Below are 24,307 nucleotides of genomic sequence, written 5' to 3'. Positions count from 1 at the left end.
CATTTTGGAAGGTGCAAATAACACTTGAATTTGCTATAAATAAGAGCCTCTACACGCACATGATCAAGTCTTTATGTTTTAATCATGAACGTTCCTTTTGATTACCAACTGTGTGGCACGATGACTCAAGTGTACCATGGAACATGTGTTTTGGTCCACTTGATCTGCCACCTCAGTTAATGAGGGAGATCAAGTGGTCCACGTTTTTTCTGATTAATTGATTTTCATTTTATTTGTTTTTTTTCATTAATTCATATTAAATTTAATATTGATCCAAAAAATATGAGAGTTTCACCTATTTTTTTAAATAAATTCCTTTTTCATTTTCTGAATTAAAATCATTTTTTGGATCATTATTAATATTTTTCATGATTTAATTGATTTTGTGAATATTTTTAATTGTTTAAAAATACTTTTAAGTTTCCAAAAATTATGAAATTTTTTCTCCTAGGACCTTTGACCTTGTTTGACCTATGATAAATCTCATGGCCATTTCTTTGGTGTTTTGATGAGGTTTTAGGAAATTGACCAACCATAATTTAATTTAATGCATATTTTTATTATTTTTAATTGTTTAAATGCCAAATTAATTGTGTAGAGCCATTTTAATTGGCTTTGTGAGTTTGGCTTGTGTTGTTGGGTCTTGGTCAAGGTTGATTAGACTTTGCTAGGTTAAGATCATTGGATTTAGGGGATTAATGGAATGTACATTCCATCTCCCAAAATGAATGAATGATCTTAATTTGGTAAAAGTCCTCCTTTAACCAATTTGTGTTTGATCTATCCCCCATCACTATTCATCTCATTCCCTTTCTTTATTCATTCATGTCATGGACCTATAATATCTCTACATGCTAAGGCTAGTTGATTGCAAAATCAACATGAGTATGGATGAGATTAGGTCCACCATTTTGCATATTCTTTTTGTGTGTGGTATGTTTCATGAGCATAGTCCATTATACTATGTCTCTAACATGCATTAACACCAAAATTCTATTGCCCAACCTCAAATAGCTGTGACTTCTATATAAGTCCAATTACGATTGCTTAACATAGAACTAAATTTTGACACAAAAGGCATATCATTCTAGTTAGTGAGATTGTAAGTCTCCCCTCTTTCATGGTATTGTGTGGAAACTTGGCCTTTTTTCCTTCCTTTGAAAGATGTATTGATTCAAGGATTCATGCTTGTGATAAGTGGGTTGAGTGTTCTCCAAAGAATGACTTGAACAAAAACAAAGCAAAAGCAATACTAACTTCTAATCAACTAACAACTAACATTTAATTTCAAGTCATTTACTTTTATGCACTTTAATTTTTAAGCTTTATCCATTTGCCATTATTCATACCATTCAAAATATTTACTTTAATGTCATTTTCCATTTGTCCACTTGGACCATATTTTATGATATATTGTATTTGTATATATTTGTTTGCTTGTGTGGTCTTTTTGACCTTAACATACATAATAAGAACAAAAACCCTAAAAAACATCTTGTGTGGACTGTTGGTTTGATTTGAGACTATTGGACTTAGAATTTAGGTAACACTCCCTATGAAAAGGACTTGGCCAATGCCACCTTTCATGAAACCAAGTGCTCGTGAAATGAAATTTCATCTGATACAAAATTGAAGATCTATTTGAGTTCATCTGCAACATGATCATTGTGAAGCTATTATTTTGAACCTGTGTCTCATGCCCTCTTTGAAGTTATCTGATACATGTGAAATTTTGAAGAAGATCATGGAGTTGCTAAGCTTGGATGTGGCTATCTTTATTTGATGCCTTGCTCTTTAACTTGCTATTTGTGTATTGATTGTTGCTTGATTCTAAAGTCCAAGGGAAATTTGGGTTTCTATATGACATTCTTGTCTATTGAATTACAGTCCATTGGTCAGATCTTTTTAACTCTTAACTTTTAAATCTTTTCTTAGGATTAGTCTCTTCATCTCCTCCCCACTTCTTTAATTTCAAAATCTCTCCCCCTTTTTTAAAAACCTTCTTTACTTGTGCTCATTTTCTAAACTTAGACCATATTGCAAATTAGAAACTTTGGCCTTATGCCATTGCATTTTCAAACTCCTTTTCTTAAATAAACTTGTAAATAAACTTAACTATACTTGACAAAAAAAGGACAAAAAGAACTAACACTTATTCAAACCATTTTTAGGCCTCTTGTGCCTTTGTTAAATTTAAATTTTGTTAAAAGCAATTCACTCACTTTGAAATTGTTACCACGAACTACGAGGTTTTGATCCCTCATTGTATATTCGTATGTAGGCACAAGTTCGAAGGTCTTGTCAAACACAAAAATATAATTAATGAATTCTTTTCTCATCTATCCATTCTATTTATTGCAAACATCATTTTGTACAAAAACACATATGCACACAAGGACACTTTGGGTGCTAACACATTCCCTCTGTGTAACCAACCCCCTTACCAATAATCTCTGGAATTTTATTAGTTTTGATTTGAAAACTTCTTATCTTTTGGGTTTTTTTCGTACTTTTTCCTTTTCCCTTGGAAACAATAAAAGCGTGGTGGCGACTCTGGTTTTATTGAAGTCTAGCTTATCCATAGCTTGATGGTCATGGATTTACCGCTACACTATCTGCTTATTAGGGTTGTGGTCCCTTATAATGTAATGTTGCTTTTTATAGAGTAATGAGACTGTTGTTGATTTAAACATGACAAAAATGAATATTTTCTATGTTGAATTTCACCATGGGGGATAGTTTGATAATAAGGGTACATATGTAGGAAGAGAAGTGTCAAATTGGAAGTGCGATGGTGATAGATTGAGTTATTTTGAAATTTTGGGTGTTGTTAAAGAAATGGAATATCCAGGGTTACTTGAAATGTGATATGATTTTTCTGGTAAGTTAAAGTCTCTAGAAAATGACTTTGGTGCAATAGAATTGCTAAATTGGTCCAAGACTAAGGGAAAGGTAGACCTATACATAGTCCACCCTATTTCCCAACATGAAGTAATAGAAGTAGTTGAACCATAAACTACCCAAACTGAAATCCATACTAACCCACAACATGAGGCCCTGCCTGAGATACCTGAACAAAATGCCAAAATTGTCCAAGATGCCCAAAATCAAACAGAAGCTCAAACTGACCATAATGAACAAAGTGATGATAGTGCATTAAAATGAAAGTTTGATGACTCAAAAGATGATGTATTAAATGATGGATATGATGAGGTATTGATCAAAGTATGAGAGTTTGTTGCTGACCAAAATGATCAACCCGGGGATGAATTAGAAGTAGATGAAATACCTCAAGATAAAAATAGGAAGGGTCGGAGACCAAAGAAAAAAAAGGCAGATGGAAGTTCCAAAAAGAAAAAGAGAAAACTCAAAAAATGAAGGGTGTATGAAGGAGTTTATGTAGATAATTAATCATCAAGTGAGGAAGATACTAATGGTGGATGAAGGCAACTAATAGTACTAATATTAAAGATTATATGGTTATGTACTTCTAATAATTAAAAGAGGGTTTGAAAGAAAACAATAAATCTCAAGGTTCTTTATGGCTAGGTAATTTAGTACATGATTTAATCTCATAATTCTATTTTATATTAACAACTAACTCATTGCATTTTATTTTCTTACAAGGTTATCTGGTGAGATGATTTATGAAGTAAGGCACATAAATATGACCAGAGATAAATTCATAGTTGATCTCAAGAAGATGCATTGCTCGTGTAAAAGTTGGATGCTCAATGGAATTCCACGCTACCATGAAATTACATTCACCCAAAGTAGAGATGAAGACCTAACACATTACATTCCTCCCTTATATAGGAAGGAGACTTATAAGGCTTGCTATAAACCACTCATATATCCAACCAAGAAGAGTCCAAAACCAAATGCACAAGCCCAAACACAACCAACCCCAAGAGTACAAACAAGGCAATCACCAAGAAGAACCACTGCATCAATTCAAGGACCCACTGCAACATTTTATCCACCAAGAAGAACTACACCAAATCTTCCCACAAGGAGAAAATACAATTAGGATGTAGAATAATGTATTTTGTTGAATTAGGATCTTACTTTATGTATTTTTTATGGTGGTTTATGTATTTAGGATGCTACTTTATTCATTTTGACACCACTTTATGTATTTCGGATAGTGGTTTATGTATTTAGGATGCTACTTTATGCCTTTTGATGCTAGTTTATGTATTTTGGGTGTTTGGTTTAATCAAGGATATTATGGTCTTATAATTGTTTTGGTTAGTTTATGGACTTTTCAGTTTTGGAATGTTTTGATATTCTTTGCAATTTTTAGGTCCATTATTTTTACATTAACAGGTTTAAGTAAAATGAGTTGTCCACCTATCATTTTAAAGTTTAAAAAATTGTAACACACATGTCCTTGATGTTTCCTTTAGTGTAACAAACATATCCATTGTGTTTTCTTTAGTGTGATAAAATATATCCTTACTGCAACATAAAATTGGACAGAATCTAACCACTGTATAATTAAAAAGTGCTTACTGCAACATAAAATTTGACCTAATCTAAACATCAAGATCGAAGAAAGGAAAAATTACAAATTAACAAAGTGATTACTGCATAACATTAACAACATGTATTACAATACTAACATCAACATTAATCATAATCACCACTTATTGACCAAAATACACATCAACAGTACAAAAATAAAAACTAAAAAAATTATGACAAAGACTAGCATCTTCAACATCTTCAACATGTTCTTCATAATCTCTTTAGTATAGTTGTCATCTTCATGGATCTTCTTAATGACCCTTCTAAGTGTGTTAATTTTTACATCCTTTTGGACATGTAAAAGGTTGTGACTATTGTATTTCTGGTTGTACTTCATCATTGTATTCTCTTTCATACCACTCAAAATAATTGCATCCACAATTAGCACATTCATTCTGTTAACATATAACATCCATAACCCATAAGTTAATTTCTGCCAAATCATAAAAGCTAGAGAAGAATATAGCAATAAATGTACCACAAAGTATCTGCAACTCCAAAAGAGCTTCCCAATGTTTCTTCCTTTCTTCCTAACTATTCGTATTCATGCTTTGGCTCCACAAGGACATCTTGGTGCGATTTCACCATGAGTTGCACTCGAAATAAAGGATTGAGATTTCTGACTTCGTGGATTTGATTCATAGGTACAATATGAAGCCATTGATTAAGAAGGGAGAAGAAATATTTGAAGGGAGAATAAGGATACAAAACTAGGGAATTGATATGAATTTTTCCCAAACAAAGAAGAAAGGGTTCTTTTGGGTAATTACTTAAACGTAAAAAATAAAAAAAATCACATGTCATCACCATCACTAACACCTTACTCACGTTAATGCCACATATTCATTTTTGAAATGGAATTTTTAAAAAAGGGTAACAGTGTACATGTTTGATAACTTAAACGACTGAGTTGTTACAATAAAAAACTTAAAGGACCCCTGATGTAATTTTGCCTATAATTTTTAAGAATCACTCCTAAATGCATTAAAATTGTGTGCAAATCATGTATTAAGAAAATGAGAGATTAAATCACAAACTGAATAGAAAATAAAAGGTGTTCTTATAAACTTGAAAATCTATTTTCTAGTAATTTATTTATAACATCTTATTTAATACTTTTGATTATTAACATATATGAGTGTTGCCATCTTTATCAGAGTAGACCAACTTGACTGAATTAGATTAATAATATTTATATACTCTGATTCTTTCTCTTATTTTTGCTATTATGTTTTGTTTATTCTAAGTGATATATCAATTTTATTTGATACTATTAACGCGGTTGTTACTTTTATTTGTCCCAAAAATTAAATTCTTAATATATTTGTGTATTGATATATTTGTAAAGGGCCTACATGAGGCGAAACAATGTTCTCTAAGAATAGGTGATACAACATATTGCCCAACATGCTTCCTAGTCGCCAATTTATTGAAATGTGTGTCCACTATCTAATTATATCGCATGTTATTTATATTACTCGCCCATTTATGAAAACATGGGGAATGGCATGACGTATCTCATAACGGTGTGAGACAAGCAGTTAAAGAGAGAAGCCACGTTCTCTAGGACAATAGGGGAATACCATTTACCTTTATTAAGATAAAGAAATTGTAACCATGCTCTTGGGTTCTAAGTCTCAGGCCCAAGAGGTTCTTATAAATATATCAACCATTAAATTTATGAAGGACATTTAATTTACTCAACAAACCCTCATATACAAAGCTTCTCATCATCCCTGCACGAGATTGCTCTAACACCACAAAAATCCTAAACCCTAAACAACCTTACATCGCTAGGGGTTGTCACTCATTGTACTTCTTGCAAGTACAATTGGTGCCCAATATGGGTCGCTTATTGACTTAGGCCACCATTGCATCAGACTGTCAGATTGTTACTCACATCTTCTATCCCACTATCCAATATCGTGAACAAGAAGGTAGAAGCTCCAAATAATAGGGCACTGATGATAAAGACGTCATATAGGAGACACTTATCTCCATGGATGACTTACTTCTCCAGAATCAGACTCTGGAGCATAACACCCTACATATTAAACAACACCTGTATAAGGTTGACCCTACGGAGGAGACTGAAGTTATAGAACCTTAACATCTCTTTGATGAAATATGGGAATACCAGATCTAGAGAACTTCAAGCGACCCTTCCCAACTAAGTTTGATGGATGCAGCTGTAACACCCCGAATAAAATAAGAGAATTATTTAAATTAAGTTAATAATATATTTATTAATTTAATTAAATAAATTGAATTATTGGATTATTATTATTATTATTATTTGGAATAATAATTATTGGAAAATATATAAGTTGGAATAAGAAAAAGGGATTTCATTTTGGTAAAGAGTTTTCACGTGAAACAGAGAAGCGGCTGAAAGGTGAAAAGTGGAGAAAGGGCAAAGAGGAAGAGCTAGAGAGCAAAGGTTGAAGAACGGAAAAGCTCGAAGCTTAGAGATTGCCGGATTATCTCAGGTAAGGGGGGGTTTATCGTCGTTTAATGGGTATTATAGATTAACATGTAGTGGGTAGTGATAAACCGTTGAATTGACCCTAATTGGGATTTAGAATGCTGAGAAAATTGTGGTGAATAAGTTGTAGGAAAACTGAAATTGAATCGATAATTGTATGTGTCGTGATTTTCCGATAATGTAGCTTTTTACGGAAGTTGAATCGGAGGTCCGGAAGTCCTCCAACGGCAGAAAATGCGGAGAACTCTGCATTCTGCCTTGTGTTAGCGCAGGAACTGCTGTTTTGCCTGCGTTAACCGGTTAACCCAGGGCGTTAACCGGTTAACACTGTTGGAAATTGGAAAATTTGATATTTTAATGTTGTGAACATAATTGGTGATTGGCCTATTCTCGTTGATTGCGATGAGTAATTTTGTTGAGTTTATGTTATGAAGTGTTGATATAAATATGTTGATAAGTTGTGTTAAGTTGTTGAAAATACTGAGTTGTAGGCTTGGTGAGCCAAAGTTGATTATAAGTTGATTTTGTTAAAAACGTTGATGTGTTGTTGTTGTTATTATGTTGTCGAAATTTTAAAGTCGTATGTGCCATGTACATTCATATGCATTAAGTCGGAGCTTTGCTCACACCACGTTGGCCTGGATTGGCAAATTTTAAGTTGAAAGTTGAAGGCTTATGCCTTGATGCCCACTAAAATGGCAATGATTTTAAGTTGGGAGTTTTACTCCGAATGGTACCACATGCATGACGAGTCGAGTCTCATTGAGTTGCATTTTATGTTGTTATTGAGTTGCATTTTATGTTGTTATTGAGTTGCATTTTATGTTGTTATTGAGTGCAATTTATGTCGTTATTGAGTTGCATTTTACGTTGTTATTGAGTATGATATTTGAGTTGGTGTGCCGTTACTGAATGCATGATACGATTAGGGTGATTAATGAGTTAAATTACTTAACATAACATGATAAATTATAATGTTTGTTATATCGATTGAGGAACTCACCCTTACAACTATTTTTCAGGTAACGAGCAATGAGTTGAGTAGAAGCTAATGCTTGGAGTCTAGTGTAGTCTCCTAAGTGGGTCATGCTCTGATAGATGTAACATCGGGACGGGATGTTTTAATTGTTTTATTATGGATTGTCGAACCTTTTTATCTGTAATATGTTATACTGTTGGAATGGTTGAGTTAATTTCTATCCGCTGCGAATTATGAAAACAAAAATGTTTATTTTGATTAAATAAAGAGCATGACAGTTTTTATGGTGTGAAATGTTGTGTGACACCCTTGGTGCATGATTACTCTGATATATATATTTGTTGTTGTTATTAATTAATTGGGGTATTTTAGAAGGGTGTTACATTAGTGGTATCAGAGCAGGTCGGTCTGTCCGGCCAGTTGTCGTGTCGTTACTGTCTAACAATTGTGTAATTGCTACTAATCTAACTTTAAGTTGTGTTGTATTGATAAGTTGAAATGGCTGGAAGGAATGACGCTGCAATGGCTGCCGCAATGCAAGCGATGGCACAAGCTGTGCAGAACTTGCCAAATGCTGGTGGAGATGCTGGATCACGTAGCTTGGCGACTTTTCAAAGAGAGAATCCGCCGGTGTTTAAAGGAAAGAATGATCCAGATGCAGCCTTGGGATGGTTGAAAGAGATTGAGAGAATCTTCCGTGTTATGGATTGCACTCCAGCTCAGAAGGTTCGGTATGGTACTCACATGCTAGCAGTCGAAGCTGATGACTGGTGGCTAGAGACTCACGAGAGGTTGACTGTGGCAGGTGAAGCCATTACTTGGGATGTATTCCGTAGGGAATTCATGAGAAAGTAGTATCCGGAAGATGTCCGTTGTAAGAAGGAAATTGAGTTCCTTGAGCTGAAGCAAGGAAACATGTCTGTCACTGATTATGCTGCAAAATTTGTGGAGCTGTCCAAATTTTATCCTCATTACACTGGTGCTGGTGCTGAATTTTCAAAGTGCATCAAGTTTGAGAATGGATTGCGCTCTGAAATTAAGAAGGCTGTTGGGTATCAGAAGATACGCATTTTTACTGAATTGGTTGATAGCTGCAGGATATTTGAAGAAGACAATAATGCTCATTACAAGATTGTCAGTGATCGTAGAGGCAAGCAACATCAAAACCGTGGCAAGCCGTATGATGCTCCAGCTGGAAAAGGGAAGCAAAGAGCTGCTCCGGCTCAGAGAGCTAGTGGGGGAGGTGCTCCTGCTGGTATAGTTTGCTTCAAATGTGGTCAGGCTGGTCATAAGAGTAATGTATGCACTGCTGAAGTAAAGAGGTGTTTTCGCTGTGGTAAGATTGGTCATGCAATAGCTGATTGCAAGCACAAGGAAGTGATTTGTTTTAATTGTGGCGAAGAAGGACATATTGGAAGTCAGTGTCAGAAGCCAAAGAAATCTCAGACTGGAAGGGTGTTCGCATTGACCGGAACTCAAACCTCCAGTGAGGACGGACTTATCCGAGGTACGTGTTATATTAATGGCTTTCCTCTTGTAGCTATTATTGACACAGGTGCGACTCATTCCTTTATATCTTTGGATTGTGCTGTGAAACTTAAGTTAGAGATATCTGAGATGTTTGGTAGTATGGTAATTGATACTCCTGCGAAGGGTTCAGTGACTACTACTTCGGTTTGTTTAAATTGTCCTTTGAGTATTTTTGGTAGAGACTTTGGGATGGACCTAGTGTGTCTTCCACTAGTGCAGATTGATGTTATTCTGGGTATGAACTGGTTGGTGTTTAACCGAGTTTCTATCAATTGTTTTGATAAGACTGTGGTCTTTCCTGAGATTGAGGAAGGAAAGAGTTTGTTTCTATCAGCAAGGCAAGTGAATGAGGAAGTAGCTGATGGGGCAGAGTTGTTTATGCTGTTAGCGACTTTGGAGGCTAAAGATAAACTGGTGATTGGCGATCTAGCCGTGGTGTGTGATTTTCCTGATGTGTTTCCGGAAGAGGTGAATGAATTGCCGCCAGAGCGTGAAGTTGAGTTCTCGATTGATTTGGTACCTGGTACTAGACCGATATCGATGGCTCCGTACCGTATGTCTGCTGTTGAGTTAACTGAATTGAAGAGTCAGTTGGAAGATCTGTTGGATAAGAAATTTATTCGTCCGAGTGTGTCACCGTGGGGTGCACCAGTGTTATTGGTTAAGAAGAAAGAAGGTACTATGAGGTTGTGTGTGGACTACAGACAACTGAATAAAGTGACGATCAAGAATCGGTACCCTTTACCGAGGATTGATGATTTGATGGATCAGTTGGTTGGTGCAAGTGTGTTCAGCAAAATAGATTTGAGATCTGGGTATCATCAGATACGTGTGAAAACTGAGGATATTCAGAAGACTGCTTTCAGAACAAGGTATGGACATTATGAGTATTCTGTAATGCCTTTTGGTGTGACTAATGCGCCTGGAGTATTTATGGAGTATATGGATAGGATTTTCCATCCGTACCTAGACAAGTTTGTTGTGGTGTTTATTGATGATATTTTGGTGTATTCGAAATCTGAAGAAGAGCATGCTGAACAATTGAGAGTGGTTTTGGGAGTTCTACGAGAAAAGAAGTTATTTGCTAAATTGTCCAAGTGTGAATTTTGGTTGGAAGAGGTAAGTTTTCTTGGTCATGTGATTTCAAGAGGTGGTGTTGCTGTTGATCCTTCTAAGATAGAAGCGGTATCTAAGTGGGAAGCTCCTAAGTCAGTTGCTGAGATTCGAAGTTTTCTTGGTTTGGCTGGTTATTATAGGAAGTTCATTGAGGGATTTTCTAAGTTGGCGTTACCGTTGACGATGTTGACCAGAAAGGGGCAAGCGTTTGTTTGGGACTCAAAATGTGAAGAAGGTTTCCAAGAGTTAAAGAGAAGGTTAACTACTGCTCCTATTCTGATATTACCGAGTTCGTCGGAACCATTTGTGGTTTACTGTGATGCTTCATTGTTGGGTTTGGGTGGTGTGTTGATGCAGAATAAGCAGGTTATAGCTTATGCTTCAAGACAGTTGAGGGTTCATGAGAGGAACTATCTGACGCACGATTTAGAGTTGGCAGCTGTGGTATTTGTTCTGAAGTTATGGAGGCATTACTTGTACGGGTCAAGATTTGAGGTTTTCAGTGACCATAAAAGTTTAAAGTATTTGTTTGATCAGAAAGAGCTGAATATGAGACAGAGAAGATGGTTAGAGTTTCTGAAGGATTATGACTTTGGTTTGAATTACCATCCGGGTAAAGCAAACGTAGTGGCTGATGCATTGAGTCGGAAATCATTACATATGTCTATGCTAATGGTTAAGGAATTGGATTTAATTGAGCAGTTTAGAGACTTGAGTTTGGTGTGTGAGAGTACTCACAATAGTGTTAAATTGGGAATGTTGAAGTTAACAAGTGGTATTCTGGATGAGATCAGAGAGGGTCAGAAATCCGATGTGCTTTTGGTTGATAAGTTGACTCTAGTGAATCAAGGTCACGATGGCGAATTCAGAGTTGATGAGAATGGTGTTTTGAAATTTGGTAGTCGGGTGTGTATTCCGGATGTTACCGAACTTAAGAAGAGTATTCATGAAGAAGGACATCGTAGTGTGTTGAGTATTCATCCTGGAGCTACGAAGATGTATCATGATTTGAAGAAGTTATTTTGGTGGCCGGGAATGAAAAGAGAAATTGCGAGTTTTGTTTATTCTTGTTTGACTTGTCAGAAGTCAAAGATTGAGCATCAGAAGCCGTCTGGGCTAATGCAACCGTTGGCTATTCCAGAGTGGAAGTGGGATAGTATCAGTATGGATTTTGTTTCTGGTTTACCGAGGACAAGTAAGAACTTTGAATCTATTTGGGTGATTGTGGATAGATTGACGAAGTCGGCTCATTTCATTCCGATTAGAATGGATTATCCGTTAGAGAAATTAGCTGAGTTGTATATTGAGAAGATTGTAAGTTTGCATGGTATTCCGTCGAGTATTGTTTCGGACAGAGATCCTAGATTTACATCGAAGTTCTGGGAAGGTTTGCAGAAGGCTTTGGGAACTAAGCTGAGATTGAGTTCTGCATATCATCCGCAGACTGATGGTCAGACTGAGAGGACGATTCAGTCACTAGAGGATCTTTTGAGAGCTTGTGTTTTGGAAAAGAGAGGTGCTTGGGATTGTTATTTACCTTTGATTGAGTTTACCTACAACAATAGTTTTCATTCGAGCATTGGTATGGCGCCGTTTGAAGCTTTGTATGGTAGGAGATGTCGGACACCGTTATGTTGGTATGAGTCCGGTGAGAGTGCTATGGTTGGACCGGAGATTGTTCAACAAACTACGGAAAAGATTAAGATGATTCAGGATAAGATGAGAATTGCTCAGAGTCGTCAGAAGAGTTATCATGACAAGAGAAGGAAGTCACTTGAGTTCCAAGAGGGAGATCATGTGTCTCTTCGTGTTACTCCGATAACTGGGGTTGGTCGAGCTTTGAAGTCAAAGAAGTTGACACCTCGATTTATTGGTCCTTATCAGATTTTGGAGAGGATAGGAGAGGTAGCCTATCGTATCGCTTTACCGCCGTCACTTGCGAATTTGCATGAGGTTTTCCATGTGTCTCAGTTGAGGAGGTACATTCATGATCCGTCGCATGTGATCCTACAAGTGAGAGATAACCTGACTGTTGAAATATCACCTATGAGGATTGAGGATCGAGAGTTGAAGCAGTTGCGGGGTAAAGAGATTGCCTTAGTGAAGGTAGCTTGGGGAGGACCAGCAGGTGGCAATGTGACTTGGGAACTGGAGAGTCAGATGAAAGAGTCTTATCCAGAGTTATCTGCTTGAGGTATGTTTTCGAGGACGAAAACTCTTTTAGTGGGGGAGAGTTGTAACACCCCGAATAAAATAAGAGAATTATTTAAATTAAGTTAATAATATATTTATTAATTTAATTAAATAAATTGAATTATTGGATTATTATTATTATTATTATTATTTGGAATAATAATTATTGGAAAATATATAAGTTGGAATAAGAAAAAGGGATTTCATTTTGGTAAAGAGTTTTCACGTGAAACAGAGAAGTGGCTGAAAGGTGAAAAGTGGAGAAAGGGCAAAGAGGAAGAGCTAGAGAGCAAAGGTTGAAGAACGGAAAAGCTCGAAGCTTAGAGATTGCCGGATTATCTCAGGTAAGGGGGGTTTATCGTCGTTTAATGGGTATTATAGATTAACATGTAGTGGGTAGTGATAAACCATTGAATTGACCCTAATTGGGATTTAGAATGCTGAGAAAATTGTGGTGAATAAGTTGTAGGAAAACTGAAATTGAATCGATAATTGTATGTGTCGTGATTTTCCGATAATGTAGCTTTTTACGGAAGTTGAATCGGAGGTCCGGAAGTCCTCCAACGGCGGAAAATGCGGAGAACTCTGCATTCTGCCTTGTGTTAGCGCAGGAACTGCTGTTTTGCCTGCGTTAACCGGTTAACCCAGGGCGTTAACCGGTTAACACTGTTGGAAATTGGAAAATTTGATATTTTAATGTTGTGAACATAATTGGTGATTGGCCTATTCTCGTTGATTGCGATGAGTAATTTTGTTGAGTTTATGTTATGAAGTGTTGATATAAATATGTTGATAAGTTGTGTTAAGTTGTTGAAAATACTGAGTTGTAGGCTTGGTGAGCCAAAGTTGATTATAAGTTGATTTTGTTGAAAACATTGATGTGTTGTTGTTGTTATTATGTTGTCGAAATTTTAAAGTCGTATGTGCCATGTACATTCATATGCATTAAGTCGGAGCTTTGCTCACACCACGTTGGCCTGGATTGGCAAATTTTAAGTTGAAAGTTGAAGGCTTATGCCTTGATGCCCACTAAAATGGCAATGATTTTAAGTTGGGAGTTTTACTCCGAATGGTACCACATGCATGACGAGTCGAGTCTCATTGAGTTGCATTTTATGTTGTTATTGAGTTGCATTTTATGTTGTTATTGAGTTGAATTTTATGTTGTTATTGAGTGCATTTTATGTCGTTATTGAGTTGCATTTTACGTTGTTATTGAGTATGATATTTGAGTTGGTGTGCCGTTACTGAATGCATGATACGATTAGGGTGATTAATGAGTTAAATTACTTAACATAACATGATAAATTATAATGTTTGTTATATCGATTGAGGAACTCACCCTTACAACTATTTTTCAGGTAACGAGCAATGAGTTGAGTAGAAGCTAATGCTTGGAGTCTAGTGTAGTCTCCTAAGTGGGTCATGCTCTGATAGATGTAACATCGGGACGGGATGTTTTAATTGTTTTATTATGGATTGTCGAACCTTTTTATCTGTAATATGTTATACTGTTGGAATGGTTGAGTTAATTTCTATCCGTTGCGAATTATGAAAACAAAAATGTTTATTTTGATTAAATAAAGAGCATGACAGTTTTTATGGTGTGAAATGTTGTGTGACACCCTTGGTGCATGATTACTCTGATATATATATTTGTTGTTGTTATTAATTAATTGGGGTATTTTAGAAGGGTGTTACAGCAGCGACCTCTAGGAACATGTCTCCTTCATTAACACGTAGATGACAATCATTGGAGCCTCTGATTCCTTGAAATGCAAGCTTCTGTCTACCACCTTCAGAGATACAACATTAAGGTGGTATACGATCCTTCCACGACTCTCAGGTGAACAATTGCAGGTAAAAGGTTATATTAAGTTGAATATCATGTTTAGAGTTAGGAGAGTGCAAGAGTAATGAAGGTAAGATATCTTGTTATAGATGCACCTTCTTAATATATCATGATTATATAGCGATCTGCTTTCAAACATCTTTGAGCCACCATGTACATATTATATTTGTGCATGAAATAACCACTTCCCGATGGAAGAGTGAGGGTTATCCAGGGGGATTAGTATATCACCAAAAGGCATTACTCAGAGATCCTGAAGCTGAAGGGGGTGACTATGGTTGTGGTTTATACTGTAAGACCCCAATTTTGACCCTAAGATCCCTCATGCAATTTCATCATAAGAATTAGCATTGGAATCATACCTTGGCATCCTCCTTGCCCCCCTTTCATTGGATTTGTTTTGGGAAAGATCACCAAGAACTTTGAGATTGTATCATACTTGTATATTATTATTTTACTAACCAAAATATAAAAATATGTCTTTGCATTTGCCTAACTCTTTTGTAGGTAGGGCATGGTCCCCATTGGTCTATCAAGTTCATATCTAGGGTTTGAAACCCTCATGACAAAGAGCACAACCATGAATTGATCCAAGAATGGTTATGAGAATCATATATGAGTTCCATTGATTCCTGCATGTTCTTTTGATCAAGTTTTCTTCAAGAGTTTGAGGGTGATTTGCCTTGGGAACCCTAGTTTAACTAGGTATCTTGAATAACTTCTCCAACAAGCTATCTCATCAATTGATCAAATTTCTCAAGGGACACTTCAAAATTCATCATCTTATGCATATATTATCTACCATGAGCCAAGAAAGTCAAAGGAATTGAAGGTTAGCAAGTTGGTTAATGGCGGTTGGCCAGATGAATTCATCTGATCAAAACTGGGTCTCCCTAGACCCTATCTCCTTTAATTTTCACCATATGAAAATGATTCCAAGAGCAAGGTTACTCTAAATGACATTCCAAACAACTTTAATGTTGAGACCTAGAGATAACTTTGCTTCGAAAATCATTTTCTATGTTGAAACACTATAGGTCATTTAGTCTAAACCCTAATTTGAAAGTCAACTTCCCAAGGCCATAACTTGCTCAATGTTTATGACATGAAAAATTTACAAGTTGCACAATCAAATTTAAGGTGTCTACTTCAACGATTATGTTTGTAGTGGGAGCTAATTCATCTTTTTTGAGCATGTGATATGAGGTTACATTATAGGTCACTTTTGACCTATACCATTGAACAAGTGATTTTTCCAAACTTCAAAAATGCATAACTCTATCATTTCAAATCCAAATGACATGAAATTGGTGACCATTTTGAAGGTATTTGAAGGAGATAAAACGTTGATGAAGACACGTTTCTCATTTGAAGCTCACATAAAAAGTTAAGCAAGGTGGAATATTGAGATATATGGCTTGACACTTAGAAAAAATTTCAACATGTTGAAATTTCCAAACTTCCACCTCAAAATTATTCTTGTTCCAAGCTCCAAATGAAAACATGTTGAACATGAAAGTTGTTCCTCTTGATCTAACCTTTCCAAAAAGTCCAATTTCATCCATTTTGGACAAGAATTGTTAGGGCTGCGCATGACATGAACATTGCATCATCATGTGGCAAAGATCAAACTTCAAGCATCCATGTACATTTTCCTTGCATTTCAAGTTGATTTCAGACATGCTCACACTCAATTATGGACCTAATGGAATGATCTCATGGTCCTGTACACGCCCATGCACACATGCACCACTCATTGCCAATTTTGGAAAGTCATTCGGAAGGTGCAAATATCACATGATCCAGCTATAAATAGAGCTCCATATGCTCAGAATTGATGACCCCTACGCGCCAGCTTTGATCCCAAACACCTAACCCTTCCATTTGAGAGGATAATCCTGAGAATTTCCTTTGGAAATTGAGTTAAATTCTCACTGTTTTGAGATTCAAAACTCTAGGGATCCAAGACCTTTTGTGCATTCTAAACTACTTCTGCAAGCACCCTGAACAAGATCAAGCACGAGCCAAAGCAAGAACAGTTGAATCCAGACCTGCATTGAAGGTATTTTCCAGATCATGTGTGATATCTTTCTATATATGTGGAGTTAGTTAAAATTGAGGTCAGATTCGTGCTCTATGCCATTTTTTCTTTCAGATCATGTCCTTCTTTTTCATTTTCTTGATGGTGATGAGTGAAACAATCCGGCCAGGGTCACCGGAGAAGATGACCGGCCTTTGGACACCGGAGATGCGCTGGATGTGTTCAGAGCCATTGATTTGGTTCAAATTGTTTTAATCTCGTGTGTTGCTTTTAAATATCAAGCCTATGTCGCGTTGACTGCAATGCACCATGGAACGCGCTCTGGTGGCCACTTGATCTGCCACCTCAATTAATGAGGGAGATCAAGTGGTCCATGTTTTTTCTGATTATTTGAATTTCATTTTAATTGATTTATTTTCATTAATTCATATTAATTTTAATATTGATCCAAAAAAATATGAGTTTCACTAAAAAATTTCAAATAATTTCCTCTTTCATATTCTGAATTAAAATTATTTTTTGGATCATTATTAATATTTTTCATGATTTAATTGATTTTGCATTTGTTTTTAATTGTTTAAAAATATTTCTAAGTCTTTAAAAATTCTGAAATTTTTTCTCCAAGATCCTTTGACCTTGTTTGACCTATGATAAATCTCATGGCCATTTATTTGATGTTTTGATGAGGTTTTAGGAATTTGATAAACCATGTTTAATTTAAATGCCTTATTTTAGTATTTTTAAATTGAATAAATGCCAAATAATTTTGTTGACCAATTGTAATGACTTGTTTGTGTTTGACTCTTGTTGTTGGGCCGTGGTCAAGGTTGATTTGACTTTGTCAAATTAATATCATTAGATTTAGGGGATTGATGGAATGTACATTCCATCTCCCAAAATGAAGGGATGATATTAATTTGGTAAAAGTCCTCCTTTGATCAATTTGAGTTTGGATCCATTCTCCTCCCTCTTCATCTCATTCCCCTTCTTTATACATCCATCTCATTTGTCCTATGATATCTCAAAGTCCTAAGGCTAGTTGATTGAAAAATCAACATAAGTATGGATGAGATTATGCCACCTCTTTTGCATATTCTTTTTGTGTGTGGTATGTTTCATGAGCATAATCCATTATACTATTTCTCTAACATGCATTAAAACCAAAATTCTATTGCCCGACCTCAAATAGTTGTGACTTCTACATAAGTCCAATTACGATTGCTTAACGTATCGCTAAATTTGTGACACAAAAGGCATAACATTCTAGTTAGTGAGATTGTAAGTCTCCCCTCTTTCATGGTATTGTGTGGAAACTTGGCCTTTTCCCTTCCTTTGGAAGATGTCTTGGCTCAAGGATCCATGCTTATGATAAGTGGGTTGAGTGTTCTCCAAAGAATGTCTAAAAAAATGCAAAGCAAAAGCAAAACAATACTAACTTCTAACCCATTAACAACTAACTTTTAATTTCAAGCCATTTACTTTAATGTCATTTAATTCTAGCCTTCATTCATTTGCCATTGTTCATATCATTCTAACTGTTTATGTTAATGCAATTTTCACTTTGTCCACTAGGACCACATTGTGTGATATATCTTGTTTGTATATACTTTGCTTGTTTGTGTGGTCTTTGACCGTTAATGTACATAATAACAACAAAAAACCCTAAAAAATGTTTGTGTGGACTGTTGGCTTGATCTTGGACAAATGGACTTAGAACTTAGACAACAATCCTATGCTAAAGGACTTGTCCAATGCCAACTTATTAAGAAATCAAGTGCTTTCAATTTGAAACTTCATCTGACACATCATTCAAGATCCCTCTGAGTTCATCTGCAACATGATCATTGTGAAGCTGTTATTTTGAACCTGTGACTTGTGGAATTCATCTGTTACATAGGCTAATTTGAAAAAGATTATGGAGTGTCTAAAGCTTGGATGTGGCTATCTTTATTTGATGCCTTTGCTCTTCAAGATAATACAATTGTGCATTCGTATGGTACTTGATTCTAAATGTCCAAGGGAATTCTGGGTTTCTATTGACATTCTTGTCTATTGGATTGCTACCCATTTGGCCAGATCTTTTCAACTCTTAACTTTTAATTTTGTGCATAGGATTAGTCTCTTCATCTTCTCCCCATTTCTTTAATTTCAAAATCTCTCCCTCCCTTTTCAAAATCTTCTCTGCTTGAACTTGTTTTGTTCTAAACTTTGACCACTTTGCAAAAAGGTAAAAACTTTGACCTTATGCCATTGTATTTTCAAACTTCTTTTCTTAAATCAAACTTGTAAATAAACTTAATTATACTTGACTTAAACTTTCAAAAAGCCAAAAAGAACTAACTCATTCAAACCATTTTTAGGTCTTTGTGCCTTTCAAATTTAATTTTTGTTAAAAGCAATGCATCCATTTTGAAATTTGTATCACGAACTACGAGGTTTTGATCCCTCATTTTTTTTATGTTGGTACCTAGGCACAAGTCCGAAGGACTTGTCAAACACAAATATAATTAATGAATTCTTTTCTCATCCCCCCATTCTATTTGTTTGTAAACATCATTTTTGTACCAAATACATATGCACACAAAAAGGGCTCCCTAGGACACTTTGGGTGCTAACACCTTCCCTCTATGTAACCAACCCCCTTACATGTAATCTCTGACATTTTATTAGTTTTGATTTGAAAACTTCTTACTTTTTGGGTTTTGTTCGTACTTTTTCCCTTTTCCCTTGGAAATAATAAAAGCGCGGTGGCGACTCTTGTTATTTGATTTCTAGCTTATCCATAGCTTGATGATCATGAATTTACCGCTACAGAAATTAAATGACGACTCTGCTGGGGAGTAGTCTCCAGTGGGTTTAGCCTACTTTTTGTGTGTATATATTTGTATATATGTGATGTTTGTATATATGTATGTGTGATACAATCTGCCTGTCGTGCTTGGTGATCTCTGAGTGGTGAGATAAGTTCTAACCCGAACTTGAGTGCAATTAAGATAGGAGGATGGTATAGTCATGTTCGACTTGTGTGGAGTAGTCCTTAAGAAGTTGGCTTGAGATCCATCTGCTCAGTGGAGACTCTTTTAGATTTGGAAATGTCGCACAAGTATTTGTGGATAGGTATTACTATCTCTAATTTGGGTCCGAGAAGCTGAGGACCATAGAACATTTACCCCCTCTTGGCCTATTTAGGACGTAGTGCGGAGACTGTTCAAGTGTAGACTTGATCACAGTTGTTACACGATACTACACTCAGACGAGTTTCTCTTGAGAATATTATGGGTCGATGAGTCAGTCATGTTAACCTGTAATATCCGATAGATGGAATTAAGACGCTAGGGACTTTTTAGAACATGATCTACAGGTTTTTATCATTAGTTCACTCCTTTGGGATGGTTCTTACCCAGACTCCATGCTCGTGACTTACAACAAACCCTTGATTCTTGGTTGATCCAATCAAGTCTTGTCGATATCAATGGAACTTGGGTGTTGATAAGGTGTAAACCATAATCCATCAAAATGGATGATTGGTCTTGACAATGATTTGATTCATCCTTTGACCTTTGTTTGCCTTGCGTGTGATCCCTTATTTGTGATTGTTGCATTCATGCCATCATAACATTCATCACATGAAAATTTTAAGGAACTAAGGTATCATTTGCAAATATTTTCAGACCATGGATTGTGGACGAAGGAACAGTAAGAAGTACAATTTCAGATGTCCCGACTTGAAAGAGTTAAGGAAGCTAACATCTTTTGTATTAGATCCCTTGGACTTCAAACAACGTCATGGGAAGCTTTTGTCCATCTTGTCTGCTGATGTGGTTGAAGGACTCTTGAGTGTATTGGTGCAATTCTATGATCCTCTCTACCGTTGTTTCACTTTCCCAGATTATCAGCTTGTGCCTACATTGGAGGAGTATTTTCATCTTTTGGGGATACCTGTTTCTAGTAGAGTGCCTTTTAGTGGATTGAAGGAGGTTCCCCGATCTAATCTTATTGCTGAATCTCTTCACTTGAAGAAGTCTGAGATAGAGGCTCATTGGATGAAGAAAGGAGGATTGTTTGGGTTTCCATATGATTTCCTCATCAAGGAAGCTACTGCCTTTGCTCAAGCCAGTAGTGTGGATGCTTTTGAAGCTATCCTTGTGTTGCTCATTTATGGATTAGCTTTGTTCCCTAACATTGACGGTTTTGTTGATGTTAACGCCATTATACTTTTATTGATTGGGAATCCTGTGCCTACTTTGTTGGGTGATACATATTTCTCTTTGCATCTAAGGAACTCTAAGGGTGGTGGAACTATCGCCTGTTGCACTCCTCTTTTGTATAAGTGTTTTATTTCGCACTTGCCTCAGACACCTGCTTTTGTGGAGAACAAACAATGTCTAAGGTGGTCTCAGAGACTTATGTCTCTCACTAATGATGATATAGTTTGGTATGATCCGTCTTTAAGCAGTTTGAAGATTATTGATAGTTGTGGTGAATTCTCTAATGCGCCTCTCATTGGTACACAAGGAGGAATTAACTACAACCCTGATTTGGCTCGTCGTCAGCTTGGGTTCCCCTTGAGAGACAAACCTAATAACACTTTGTTAGAAGGTATTTTCTATCAAGAGGGTAAAGATCCCCAACATTTGAAACAGAAGATTGTGCATGCTTGGCATAGTGTGCATAGGAAAGGAAGATCCGAGCTTCGTCCGTGCAATTGTGTAGCTTTGGAAGCTTACACTCCTTGGGTGAAGAAGAGAGCTTTGGAGTTGAAGATGCCTTATCCTTGTGAAAGACCTATGTCTATGGTTGTGGTTGAGCCATTAACTCTCCCTAACCAAGATGTAGAGGAGTTGGAAGACGCACTTGCTATGATGAAGCAAGAGAAGGAGATGTGGGAAGAGCGTTTCCGTGCTTTGAGCAAGAAGCATGAAGAGTTGCATTTGGAGTCTAAGGACAAAGATGGACTCATTGAGCTACTTGAAGACCAAGTGACAAAGAGACAGAGAGAGCCAGCGGTTTCATCTTCTAGCATGCCTCAACCTTCTGTTGCTTGGAAGAAGATTATTGACCAGCTTGTCCTCGAGAAGACTCATATGAAGGCTTCTTTTGAGACCGAGATCCGTCGCATTCGAAGGAAGTACACTCCGTCAGCCTGATCTTCTGATGTTGTTAGGGATCCTTAGGATGACTAGTCTCCTTTACTCTTGTATTTTTCATTTGGTTTCTGAAATTGTACTCAGTGTGATCCTTCCAATTATATAAATGAAAAGAGATTTTTTGGTCATATAAAAATTATTTCAATTTTTGATATATATGTTTTCAAATGATATAGTAAGTTCCTTGAAAAAAAAAATAAAAAAATCAAGCATTGCATTTCATGCATCATATGCATAAGTAGGTTTCTCTTTCGCCAGATGTCTCATTGGTGTTTCTTCTGTGTTGAAGCCAAGCTGACTCACCGGAACAACACCCGTGCCAATCATCTCAGAATTATGGAGCATTTAGAGCAAGAAAACAGAGAGCTGAAGGACAAGATCACCCGCCTGACTGCCATGATGGAGTCAGTTCTTTCTGCTCAGAGTCAAGCTTTTCCAACGCCTGCAACTCCTCCTGCAAGGACAGTTATTTCAGAGGTGGCTACCTCTACCATGCCTGCTATTACCGCTCATTTCACGCCTACTATGCCTGCCGGATTCCCTTGTGGAATGCCGTCCAACTTCGTGCCTGAAGGCTTTGCGCCTACATTTGCTTCCATGCCGGCATCTAGCCCGGTCATGTCCGTGCCACCTCCCGTTGTGCACACCTTACCTCGTGTAGAGGACACCATTTATCACTCCAAGCCGTCTGAGGGTCCGAATTTTTACGAGAAAATGGATGAAATGAAAGATCAGTTCCTTGAGTTAAGCAAGGAATTGAAGGCGCTGGGGGGTAAGGATTTGTTTAGAAAGAGTACGATGATGATGAGGTACTTCGGTTGATTAAAATAAATAAGTTCAATGTGGTGGAGCAGCTGCTCCAACCCCCTCAAAAATCTCAGTGTTGTCTCTGCTCATGAACTCAGAAGCACATAGAGAAGCACTGCAGAGAGTTCTAGAACAAGCTTTTGTAGAACATGATGTTACAGTGGACCAATTCGATCATATTATGGCTTACATCACTTCTTGCAATAATCTTAGCTTCTGTGATGAAGAACTCCCTGAGGAGGGAAGGAACCATAATCTGGCTTTGCACATTTCTATGAATTGCAAAGAGGATGCTTTGTCAAATGTGCTTGTTGACACCGGGTCGTCACTGAATGTACTTCCGAAGTCAACTCTGTCAAAGCTATCATACCAAGGAGCGCCTATGAGGTATAGCGGTGTAATCGTCAAGGCCTTTGATGGTTCGCGCAAAATAGTTATTGGTGAAGTGGACCTTCCAGTTAAGATAGGTCCGAGTGATTTTCAAATTACTTTCCAAGTAATGGATATCCACCCGGCCTACAGTTGCTTGTTGGGAAGGCCATGGATTCATGAGGCAGGAGTTGTTACCTTCACATTGCACTAGAAACTCAAATTTATGAAGAATGGCAAGCTTGTGATTGTTGGAGGAGAGAAGGTGCCGTTGGTTTGCCATTTGTCATCTTTCTCTTACGTTTAAGCTGAGGATGAGGTTGTATTAAAGTGAGATATGAGAGAGAAGAAATAGAAAGCTAAAAGAGAAAAGAGAGAAACTAATTCTATTTTTTTTATATTGAATTAGAATGGAGCATGATGCTCTATTTATACAAGAGGAGTTGAACATTCAAGAGTTGAATGATTCAAGCTCTGCATTTAAGGATGACCTTACTTATTCTATAATGCTGAACTTCTCTTATTCTATTAAATTAAGGTTGGCCTTAATTATTCTATAGTGCTGATTTTTCATATCCTAAGATATAACTCTAATACTCCCCCACAAGCTCAAGGTGGCTGCAAAGGCTGACTTGAGGCAGACAGATTAAGCTTGCTGCTGAGCTCCATAAATCTTGAACTTGAGAGAGGCTTGGTGAGGATGTCAGCTTTCTGGTCAACACCAGGAATGTGACAGACAGTGAGAGACTTATTAAGGACCTTTTCTCTTACAAAAAAGAGATCAATTTCCATATGCTTTGTTCTTGCATGAAGAACAGGGTTATGCGCCATAGCAACTGTGCTCTGGTTGTCACAATAGATGGCTGGAGTTGTCAAGGGATTTTCTAGTTCAGCTAGCAAAGTTTGAACCCATAAAACTTCAGCTGTGGTGTGCGCCAAGCTGCGATATTCTGCCTCAGCACTAGAACGAGCAACAATAGTTTGCTTTTTAGACCACCAAGAGATCAAATTAGAGCCTAAGTACACAGCTGACCCAGAGGTGGATCTTCTATCATCTGGGTCAGCAGCCCAGTCAGCATCACAGTAGGCCTGCAGAGAGAATGGAACAGTGGAGGCAGGAGTGAACAATAAACTCGAGGTGATAGTGCCTTTTAGGTAGCGTAGAATAAGCTTGACAGCTAGCCAATGGGACTCCAAGGGGTGTTCCATGAACTAACATACTTTGTTAACAGCATAGCAGATTTCTGGGCGTGTAATT

Source organism: Lathyrus oleraceus, chromosome 5 (assembly GCF_024323335.1).
Source record: "Lathyrus oleraceus cultivar Zhongwan6 chromosome 5, CAAS_Psat_ZW6_1.0, whole genome shotgun sequence".
Taxonomy (NCBI): Eukaryota; Viridiplantae; Streptophyta; class Magnoliopsida; order Fabales; family Fabaceae; genus Lathyrus; species Lathyrus oleraceus.
Note: the sequence above shows the minus strand (reverse complement) of the source record.